We start from the raw sequence: 12,186 nt of genomic DNA, 5'->3' as shown, positions 1-12,186 counted from the left end.
CAGAAACCTAAGCGGGATTATTTATTTCCTAAGTTTCTCCCAAATGAGCCAAGGAAAGTGAATAACAAAAGGGTGAGAAGCAGCAAAGTTTGAAGGTTTATTATATTAATCTTCACAGCTCAGGAAGCTCTGACACAGCAGCTATATTGATTGAGAATTACCATGTACCATGTACTGTGTTGCCCTCATACCCATTTATTCCAGATATTTCATTTGGCAATGGTAGATCCTATTTTCACAAGCTAATCTTTATCTCTGAGGATTTCTTGATACTGCTTCTTATGGGTCATGTGTATTTTAGTACCGTGCTATCCATTATAACTTTCTGTGATGATGAAAATGTCTATCTAGCACTGGCCAGGTCACTCAGTTGGTTGGAACACCAAAAGGTTCAGGTTTGATTCCTGGTCAGGGCACATACCTAGATTGCAGGTTTGATCCCCAGTCAGAGTGCCTATGGGAGGCAACTGATTGATATTATTGATATTAGTCTCACATCAATGTCTCTCTCTCTCTCTCTCTCTCTCTCTCTCTCTCTCTCTCTCTCTCTCTCTCTCTCTCTCTCTCTCTCTCTCTATCTTTCCCTAAAAATAAATAAAAACATATCCTCAGGCGATGATTTTAAAAATTTCTATCTAAAGTGATACTTTTAATTTAAATAACCTCAAGTGGTTAGTGGCTATTATATTGTACACACAGCTCTGGGATTTTCTCCTGATACTTATCGAAATAACTGATCAACTCATCTTTTATAAAATTTCTGGTGCTTTTAGAATTTCTTGGTTTGGAAAAGTAGAAAACAGCACATGATAACTTGACAAAAAATGTGCTGGAAAGAAAGAGCGGGCTAATGAAATTAAAAAGAGATAATGCTTGTCTTGTAAAGTAGCAAAAGGTTAGACTTATTCCAGAAAGTTAGAGAACAATTCTCCCAGTGGCATCTTATACCTGCAACAGTAAGCTTTGGATCACTCATGGGTGTTCCTTATTGTTTTTATTTGTTTGAGATTCAAAGTTGTAGAAGACTATGCTTCATTGGATAACTATGTGTGCCTTCCCTTTGAGGTGATGAGAAAATTAAGGCTCTTCTAACTTCTGCAAGGAAAATAAGGCACCTGTACTAGGCACCTGTATTTACTACTTACTGTCTCTACACACAATGGGGAGAGACAGCTTTTTATATGGAACTAGAGGCCCAGTGCATGAAATTTGTGCATTCGGGGGGTGGGGAGAAGGTCTCTCAGCCCAGCCTGTGCCCTCTCACAGTACAGGAGCCCTTGGGGATGTCTGACTGACGGCTGTCAGTCGGACATCCTTAGCGCTGCCACGGAAGCGGGAGAGGCTCCCACCACAGCTGCTGTGAGCCCAGCCATGAGCTCACCAGCCATGAACCTGACTTCTGGGAGCACACTGACCACCAGGGGGCAGCTCTTGCATTGAATGTCTGGCCATTGGTGGTCCGTGCGCATCATAGCGACCAGTAGTTCCACCATTTGGTCAATTTGCATATTAGGCCTTTTCTTATATAGGGCTAGAAGCCCGGTGCACGAAATTTGTGCATGGGAGGTGGGGATCCCCTTAGCCCAGCCTGCACCCTCTCCAATCCGGGACCCCTTGGAAGATGTCTGACTGCCGGTTTAGGCGTGATCCCCAGGATTGGACCTAAACCGGCAGTCAGACATCCCTCTCACAATCCAGGACTGCTGGCTCCTAACTGCTCACCTGACTGCCTGCCTGATCACTCCTAACTGGCCCCTCTCCCAGCCTGATCACCCCTAACCACCTCTGCTTGAAAACCTGATCACCCCTAACTGCCCCCTCTCCCACCAGCCTGGTTGCCCCTCACTAACACCCTTGCCAGCCTGGTCGCCCCACATAGCCTGCTGTTCAGTCATTTGGCTGTCCCTCACTAACCCCCCTGCTGGCCTTGTCACCCCACTCAGCCTGTTCGGTCTTCCTTTCAGTTGTTTTGGAAGTGACAGCCCCTGGCTCTTTATATATATAGATGGTTGGTGCTATCAGGTAGATGAATAAATGTCTGGTATCTCTCAGACTGACAGATGTCTCTAGATTTTGAGGGTTAATAAGACAGTTTCATCAAGATGAATCAAATTACCTAATTAATGAAGTATCTAAGTCATTCAGTGTTCCCCTACTTTTCATCATTCTGGGAAATTACTGAATTATGCTAAAATGATAAATATCACCAAATATGATTCCGAGATTATTGATCTCATTTTAGAGATAAGATTTTAATTCTTATGCTAGAGTCTTCCAGAAATGTCATTAGTAAGTAATGGAAAGGATATAAATTGTTATTCTATAAATAAATGGACATAAAAAGATTCAAAAATTGATTCTAGTGAATTATGGAGTAATATAAAGTGTATATTTCAGACTAAATCACAATTATTACTTGATTTGGCTTAAATATGTGAATCATACATTATGCTTTGTTTAGAACATGCATTTGGAATGGGCGTGACATCAACCCTGAGAGCAGTCGTTCTCAACCTCCCTAATGCCGCGACCCTTTAATACAGTTAGTTCCTCATGTTGTGGTGACCCTCAACCATAAAATTATTTTCATTGCTAATTCATAACTGTAATTTTGCTACTCTTATGAATTGTAATGTAAATATCTGATATGCAGGATGTATTTTCATTGTTACAAATTGAACATAATTAAAGCATAGTGATTAATCACAAAAACAATATGTAATTATATATGTGTTTTCCAATGGTCTTAGGTGACCCCTGTGAAAGGGTCGTTTGACCCCCAAAGGGGTCTCGAACCACAGGTTGAGAACCGATGCCTTAGAAGGACAAATATTTGTTCTTGGGGTAGGGGCAGAACTATTTACTATTTTTAAATAAAGCACATGGTGTGGATCAGTGTATAATATCTGTAGAGTTAATATTTTGGAGGTGAGGAGGTGTGCAGGTAGTAAAAACTAGAAGAAAAAGGGAAAATAATGAAAAAACATTGAGGAACACTATTTTAGAGCTTGGCCCTGAGATAGGCGTCAAATTTTAAAATGCAAAATAATGCAACCAAAAGTAAAAGTTCTTCCATCTCTTGTTCTCTAAGGATTCTCTGTAGGGTAGCTATTTCTACAAAAGCAATTTGTGACACTGATGTGAATTATCTTTCTCTGGCATTTTCTTTACAGTTGGAGATGTCAAACTGATAAAGAAGTCTTCTCTCTAAATGCATATCTAAGAATTCACTGGAGTTGTATGACCTTGGGACTCAAGGGTCCCCTAAATATCTTTCAATGGATTTTCCTCTTTCTCCTAGGAGGCCTGACCTCTAGTTCAAGGAGTATAAAGAGTACTACTAATAACTCTCCATGTGGAAGGCATTATGGTAGTAAAAATGACTCTGATCAGAGTTGGGAGATTTACAGCTCCATCTAGAAGGCTGACCTCCCCAGACTCTGGATTTTACTCTGTACTTCTGGGCTTTGCCTTTTATGATGTTTGTAGTCACTTCATCATTTAACATTTTGCTGTGTGGATAAAAGAATCTTTCTCAGAAATTAGTTTATCTAAGGAAAACCCTTCATCTTGCATAAAAGTTTGTCCATGTGTGAATGTGAACGGAGTTAGATCAGTTGGGAACAGATTTCATAGAAGTCCTAGAAACCCCCCAAAGTGTATCTCTGTGTGCCAGGGTCTCAGGGGTAATTGGAAACCTGGGATTTGAGTGCAGACAGAGTTAATTATCTGAAAATACATAGCATTTAGATTTAAAACTGAGATAAGGCTATTCTTTCTCGCTGCCTGGCTCCCTTCCTTTTCTACCTGTGGAAGTTGGCAAGAGTCTGATAGGAGATGCCTACAGATGTTGCTTCCAAATCTAGCATCTGAGAGGTCTTTTGAAATGGGGGAAGATTAGGGCAAGCAAGCTGATGTGAGCCATGCTTCCCAGAAAGTCCAAATTTACTAAAATATGGATGAGGAGGGAATCTTTTTTGGCTGATGGAAGTCTGAATGGTTGTGGGAATAATAGTAATAGTAATACTAGCCATAAAGCAGTTAGTTTTTTTAAAAAAATATGTTTTATTGATTTTTTACAGAGAGGAAGGGAGAGAGACAGAGAGTTAGAAACATCGATGAGAGAGAAACATCGATTAGCTGCCTCCTGCACATCTCCTACTGGGGATGTGCCCGCAACCCAGGCACATGCCCCTGACCGGAATCGAACCCAGGACCCCCCAGTCCGCAGGCCGATGCTCTATCCACTGAGCCAAACTGGTTTCGGCAAAGCAGTTAGTTTTTATTAAAGATTTACTATGTGCTTTTTGTTCATCATCTCCTTTACTTCTCATAACTTTACTACCCCTAGTTTACAAATAAAGAGGGTGAAACTCAAAAGTTTAAATAACTTGCCCACAGTCACATAGATGGAAAGTTTTAGAACTGAGACATGAAGTCAGTTGCATATCATTAGGGCTATACTATTCTATAGGTAAAGGGAGTGAGAGCCAGAGTCCTTTGGACAGAGTGAGAGACAGAGTCCTATTGCAGCAATAATGCTTTATAACATCCATCCCCAAATTCATGAGTTTATTTTTCTTGCTATTTGGTTGTCAGTGTAGTAGATGAGCTTGGCTTAACTCCGGGCTTGTCAATTTCAGGTGTACCCCATGTGTCTCATTCTGGGGCCTGTGTTGAAAGATCAGAAGCTCTCTGGGACCTGCTTTTCTCATGGTGATCAAAAACATATAAGCACATGAGCAGATATGCATGATGTTTCTTAAGGCCTTGACCCAGAACTAGCATACTATCACATCCTCACACTTTGTAATGACAAAAACAAGTCATATAGCCAAGTCTAACAGTGGGGAGTGAGAGGGAGATGCTTGCTGTAAAGCAGTGGTTCTCAACCTCTGGCCCTTTAAATACAGTTCCTCATGTTGTGACCCAACCATAAAATTATTTTCGTTGCTACTTCATAACTGTAATGTTGCTACTGTTATAAATCGTAATGTAAATATCTGATATGCAGGATGGTCATAGGCGACCCCTGCAAAAGGGTCGTTTGACCCCCAAAGGGGTCGCGACCCACAGGTTGAGAATCTCTGCTGTAAAGGGAGAAACTTCAAAGACAAATAGCAAAGGATGTGGATAAGTAATTCTAAAGCAGGACTCAGATGGGCATGAAGAATTGAGAACAATGGTATTATCTACCACAGATAGGCTTTCTCAATTACAGACCACAGGAGAGCCGAGCCTTATTCTTTACCTCTTTCATACTCACTGTAAATGAGAATGAAAATTCCAGACATTCAAATAGTTAATGCTACTCTGTTAACCATACTGATCTTTGTAGACACAAACGTAGCATAATCATCGGGCTTTCCTTGCAACACCTAATTAACTGTGGACGCTCACACTTTCACAACGATATTCCTGTCAGGCATGCAAAGCTTCCTAATTCAATTTTTCATTGTGTCCAGCTCCATTCCTCTTCTCAGAGTCATTTTCTCATGTGCTTTCTTTCAAGTTTTCTAGAGCCAATGCTCTCTGTGTCTCCTTATCCTTGTCCACCACTCATTGTACTTCCACACTTATATGAATTCTTGACCACTTCGTATTCTTTCCTAAGTTATGAATCCTATTTCTTATCAGTCCCCTTCCTTCTTCCTGCTTGCCATTACTGGCTTTATTGTTGGTCTTTACCTTTCTCTTTGCTTCTGCCTGGTCTTGCAATATTCTTTGCCACTAGTCATCAATACAGGATTCATGATCATTTTAAAAATAGAATTGGTGAGAGTGTGGAATTAGAAACCCTCATAACAGACATAGCCGGTGAAATGCAACTCCAAATAAGAAAACAGATGCTGGGCCAGGGTCTGAAACCACAGTGCAGACTCTGTCATTTTCTTGTTTCCTAATTCTAAGCAACCCTCATGGTATCTTTGGGTTTCACTTCTTTCTCTATAAAATAGGAATAAAGAGCATGTACATGACAGAAAGATACATGTAAAAAGATAATTATTATTTTTCCTAATATAAAAGTTGGAAAAATTCACAAATATGAAGATGATTAAATAAAAGTAGTATGCCCATGAAATGTAACCATAGACATTTCTATATAAATTATAATGGAAAGACAGCTATGAAATAATCAAGTAAAAACTCTGGTTTATTTATTATATTCATTCAAAAGTTTAATGTAGCTCTAGGAACTGAAGCTAAAATAGTGGAAAAAGTAAGTCCTGCTCTCATATCTTACTCCCTCCTGAGGGAGAAATGATAAACTAAGCAAATGAAAACGAAGCTATGCAGAGCAGGGCAAAAGTCAGTTGACAATTGTTCATATGGAAAATAATTCAATAATTAAGAAATAATAATACAAGAACAAACTGTGTTTTGTATACTCACAACTGTGAACCTACTTTGGCCACATCCTGTGTGTTCGATCGTGAAACGTGCTAAGGAGAAATAAAACGAACTGTGGAATGAGCTGTGACCCACGCAGACAGTGACAGTTTGGATACTGTGGCCAGAAAAGGCTTCCTTGTGACAGCGCCTTGTGAGTATAAACTAGGAGGTGTTCTGGGAAGAGGGAACAGCAAGGGCAAAGGCTGTCAGACTGGATTGTGCCTGTTGTGTTGACACTAGGGTGGGGTGAGGGAGGGAGAGGTGGGAGGTGAGGGTGTGCCAGGTAGGATTTTGTAGCTCCAGATGAGGACTCTGGCTTTTACTTTGAGTGAGGTGTGAGCAAAAAGGAGTGACAGGCTCTGCTTTATGTTATCACAGCATCTCTCATGTTGCTATTCTGAGAACTGACTGAAGGGTGTCAAAGAGGTAGCTGAATAGCATTTGTCAGACTACAGCACTAATCCAGATAAGCCTCAATGGTAGCTTGCACCCAGGGATGGCATGGGGAAGATTCCTGGACATATATTGAAGGTAGAATCAATAAGATTTGATGATAGAAGAGTAGGTTATGAGAAAAGTCATGATGACTTAAAATGTTTTTATCTGAGCACAAGGATAGAGTTCCTTTGTATGAGAATGAGGACGTCTGCAGGAAGAAGTTACTGAGAAGTAAGTAAATAGGTCTCATTTTTACATAGTGTACCTATACATACACATTTATTATGAAAATTTATTTCATTTTATTTATTTATTTTCTAATATATTTTTATTGATTCCAGAGAGAAAGAGAGAGGAAGAGAGAAGTAGAAACATCAATGATGAGAAAGAATCATTGATCGGCTGCCTCCTGCACTCCCCCACCCCCGACTAGGAATTGAGCCCCCAACCCAGGCATATATCCTGACCAGGAATCAAACCATGACCTCCTGGTTCATAGGTCAGTGCTCAACCACTGAACCACTCCAGCTGGGCTATTATGAAAATTTAGAGCAAAAGATCTGAAATGATGTACATCACCTTGTTTAAAGTAGTAATATCTTGAGGTTATAATCATGGATAGGTGAGGATGGACCTTCCTCTTTTTATTCTGAATTCTTCCATATTGATAGAATTGTTTACAACACACTTGGGTCTATTCATTAATTTCTTTAAAAAAAATATTTTATTGATTTTTTACAGAGAGGAAGGGAGAGGGATAGAGAGTTAGAAACATTGATGAGAGAGAAGCATCGATCAGCCGCCCCCTGCACATCCCCCACTTGGGATGTGCCCACAACCAAGGTACATGCCCTTGACCGGAATTGAACCTGGGACCCTTGAGTCCACAGGCCGATGCTCTATCCACTGAGCCAAACTGGTTAGGGCTCATTAATTCCTAATGAATGACAAAACATTCCACTTACTTCTGGAGTTCTGGAGTGGATCAGTTTTGAACAAGGCCTGCAAAGCCTACAGAGATATACACATGCAGATCAAGGCATTTTCATGATTTATGAAATACATTATGGCCATGATTTTTAGCCCACTTCTTGGTTGTGGGAATTGAATGAAATATGGGCTGGTAAAATATTTGTGCTAGTCACATACTGTGTTTGAGAATATGTCTTCCTGATTCATTCCAAGATGTTGCTGAGAACTGAAGGAGAAACCATAAGCCAGGGTTTAATTTACTAGAGAGCTTCCCCTCATTGGCCTTGGCGATGCTGAAGGTTCAATCAATCCTCTGCAGGTCAATGGGTCTCACCCGGAGAAAATCTCAGTAGCAAACAGCTGACTTCTGTCTTCTCTGTGGTCACCCAGGGAGCAGAACTGACGAGCAATGCTCAATGCACCCTGTCTGGCTGGGATTAATAGACTGAGCTTCTTGCCACTGACTTGCTCTGTGACCCTAGACAAGTCATCTGAACTCACTTGCTCTCTCTTAATTGGGAAACACACGAGGAAACCAATATCAGTTCCCTGTGTGCTTCATGGATAGATTATGGGAGTGCCAGAGGTACAGTAATCCCTTAATTAACAGATTCTTTGGGAAGAGACACCTTGATACATTCATTTAAACAATATCAAACTTGAAAACGCCTGCAACTTAGAGCTGTCTGCTTTTGTAGCATTACAACAACAATGCAGTTGCATAATTCTTTTTGTCCTTGCAAGAAGTAAGGTTTACGTTTGCCATCAAAGTAATGTTTAGGGTAAGACACGAAACCAAATTTGGAAGGCACCAAAGTATAGATTAATGATATAAAGAGGAGTGTCATTCATTACTTTCACTGTGCAAGGCTTTTTTAAACTTTTTAAGATCAGTTTCCTCTTTCCAAATGCCAAGACTTCCCTGCTATTACTTGACAAGGTGTATAGGTCCCAAATCATTTTCTTGAGATGACAGGTATGAAGGGGAAATCAGAACAAAATTTGCTACAGACCTCACTCCTGCTGGGATGGCAACAGGTGAAATGCTAAAAGCTGATGAACAGATACCTATTGACAGGGCTCTAGACATTAGATTAGCCCTTGAGTAAAGGTAGGGGGAGGGGCTTGGTAAGCAATGACTGAGCAGAGAGAGAGAAGTGCTAGGATAACGTTGCTTGCAGTGGGCTCTCACTGGGTCCTACCCAATGGGACTTGTACTTCTTGGGTCCTTCTCTTGGTAAATTCCCTTACTTAGCCTCCGAGCCCCTCTGTTTGGGGAGAAAACTCCTCCCCATCTCTCCATGTGTCAGAAGTATTCCTTCACTCTTCTTAAACTCTGTGTGCCTCTTGTTCTTTCACAAAAGACCTCATTCCACTTGGAGGAGAGAGAGTTTTAGGGGCATATCTCTGCTCTGTATGGCTCTGGTGACGGTGGAAGGCAAAGAGGAGATTGAAGATGTTTGCCTCACGAAGCTGTTTCCCTCCCTGATATTCTTTAAGAGATACAGTAAAGATTTGAGTTGATGGATGGTTTGGGCAGCCAGTTAGTATTCTCTACACTAGTGGACACTCTGCTGCTGGCCCAGATCCATAGACTAAAGGACTAACTTTCCCAGCTCTGGAAGGGGTGCTGCTGGGCAGTCCTCAGCCCTCAAACCTTTCCAGGAGTCACTGTCAGATGGAGAGAGGCTTTCACACGAGGCCACTCCTTCTGGGGGACGCCTGCATCTAATGACGGCTTAATGGGGCTGTGTAATGGCCAATTCCCATTGCCTCAGCTTTCAATGACTCTGAAGCATTGTCACAGCTTCAGGAATCTCTGTAGAGTTGACGGTAGCCTCATTTTGCTCAGTCTGGCTTCCTTTGTGCCTCCCATGGGTGTTGCGTTTGCAAGGACTCTCCAGTCAATTTCCTGCATGTCAACCTCTGTCATAGAATCTGTTTTATAGGGAAACTGATGTGCAACATCTACTAAAGTTGGAAAGAGGAATATTTGTGTTCTGGCCACTTTTATAGTAATTATATTCTTTAGAGACACCTGTATATGTTTGCATCAGGGTACACGCATGAGAATGTTCATAGCATTGTGATTTGTAAGAGCCCCAAACTGGAAAATCTAAATACCCATCAGTAGCAGAATGGATGACGATTGTGGTAAAATCAGACAAATACCCAAATAATTAAAATAAAAATGAAATACAGTTCTATATATCATAACATGGAAGAATCATATCTATGCCTCAGGGAAAGAAGCAAAACATTAAACATTTACCATAGCGAAGAACAAATTATGCTGTTCCAGAAATGTATACATAGAGTTTTAAAACTATAAAGAAAAGTATCTGACCAGCATAAAGTTCAGCATTTCAGGATAACAGTTATTTTGAAAGGAAAGGAATTATAATCATAAGCACACACAGGGGGGGCTGAAGAGTGAATATTTCTATCTCCATACTGAGGCATATTAACATAGATGTTTACTTTGCACTATCTGTGACTATCAGACTTTTAAAATGTGGCTGTATCTCAGGAAGGGGCAAGGGGCTCAGATTTAATTGGTTTACTAGTACACACCCCTAAGAGATTTTCTGGAACCCATTTATTTTGGTGAGTGTATTCTAGGAGAATCCATAGATCTTGAGACCTCCCCAAGCATAAATCACCACAAAACTGATTTTTCTTTAGTCATAGACTGTCTCATAAAGAAACAGAGCATCAAATTTGAAATATAAAGCTGTTTCAAGCAATCAAATTTAGGGGGAAATATTTTGTTCAAAACACTGATTTATAACAGGCTTTTAACTAATATTTTTTAAATATATGTATTACTTATGCCTCAGTGATCCTTTCCCATAGCGTGGGGCTGTCCTGAATGTCTCCAGGAAGCTCAGCTTCTAAATGCGGCCATGCTCTTGCTGGCTTATGTAGGAGAACAGATGGCTGGCTTTGCTTAACAGTTCAAGGCTGCAGAACACACAGCTGGTCTGTTCTTTCTCAGTTGCACCCGCTGGTCTCAGTTGAGACCCACTGACTGAAGTGTTGTTCCTCCCCTGTTGGACAAGGAAACAGGCTATTGAATAATTTCAGTCCCATGACCTCTTTCTCCACCATCCACAATCATCCAGCCTTTCCTAGAATCATGAGAGACCATGACTTTTCATTGTTGTCTTTTCATTCATTTATTCATTCAGCACATTTATCAAGTGTCTACGTTGGCTTAGGCACTGTTCTTACAACTAGAGGTATATCGACAAGGAGAAAAGTACAGAGAAAAATGCCTGCCTCTGTAGAGCTTATGCTCTACATGAAGGGACTCTTCATGTTACTCCCCTCTACATTTGAGGAGAACCAGGGCAGTGTTAAGGCTTACCTTCCAAGCCTATGTGAAAAGCCTCTGTTTAGAAACACAGAAATAAAGTGGGGAGTCTGCTTCAGGCTCCACGTCTAAATGGATATGTAAGTGATTCTCATGTCTTCTATGTTATTTCTAATTTCAAGTATAAAGTTTCTGGCAGAAAGAAACACAACGAGGCCATGAAAGCATACAATTAATAAGATGATTAAGTCATTGTGTCCAGATTTTAAATAACGTGTTTTGAGCCTTCTTCCATAATTTATATCAGAGTGAGTTCTTGTTGTTTTTTGTTGTTTGTTAATCCTCACCTGAGGATATTTTTTCCATTGATTTTTAGAGAGAGTAGGAAGAAGGGATGGGATGGGAGGGGGGAGAGTGAGAGAGGAACATTTATTGGTTGCTTCCTGCACACCCCCGGACTGGGGCCAGGGATCAAACCTGCAACCCAGGTATGTGCCTTTGACTGGGAATTAAACCCGAGACTCTCTAGTGCATGGGCCAATGCTCTAACCATTTAGCATACCAGCCAGGGCTATCAGAGTGAGTTTTGAAATGTTTTCCAACTTTTTTACATCTCAGGAATTTGGAGTCTTCAATGTCTAGGACATAGGACTGCTCTGAGGAATAAATGAAATTTAATGAAATTTATTAAAAGGATTTAAAGTGCATGTTGCCCAGGGTGCATGTTGTTCATAACCTCACCAGCTTCCATTTCCTGCCTTCCCAATGCTAACAAGGTCCCAAGGATTTCCCAGCCACTCTCTTCCAATAGATTTGACATCCATTTCCAGGGTCAGAGTTTGGCCCTGGTTAGCTTAAGCTACTGTCCATCCCATTTTCTGGACAAAGATTGATTTAAAGATGGCCCATCACTCAGTTTTGGACATTTTTGTGGGCTCCAAGAGTGAAGATTTCTTACTCTTCTGCATAAAGTCCCTAAAGAGATACCCCTTACCTTGCTGGATGTGAATGAGGAAGCATAGTCATTGCTGACAGTCATTGGGCAAGGAAGCTGATGTTCTGAGAAA

Source organism: Myotis myotis, unplaced genomic scaffold (assembly GCF_014108235.1).
Source record: "Myotis myotis isolate mMyoMyo1 unplaced genomic scaffold, mMyoMyo1.p scaffold_m19_p_10, whole genome shotgun sequence".
NCBI lineage: Eukaryota > Metazoa > Chordata > Mammalia > Chiroptera > Vespertilionidae > Myotis > Myotis myotis.
Note: the sequence above shows the minus strand (reverse complement) of the source record.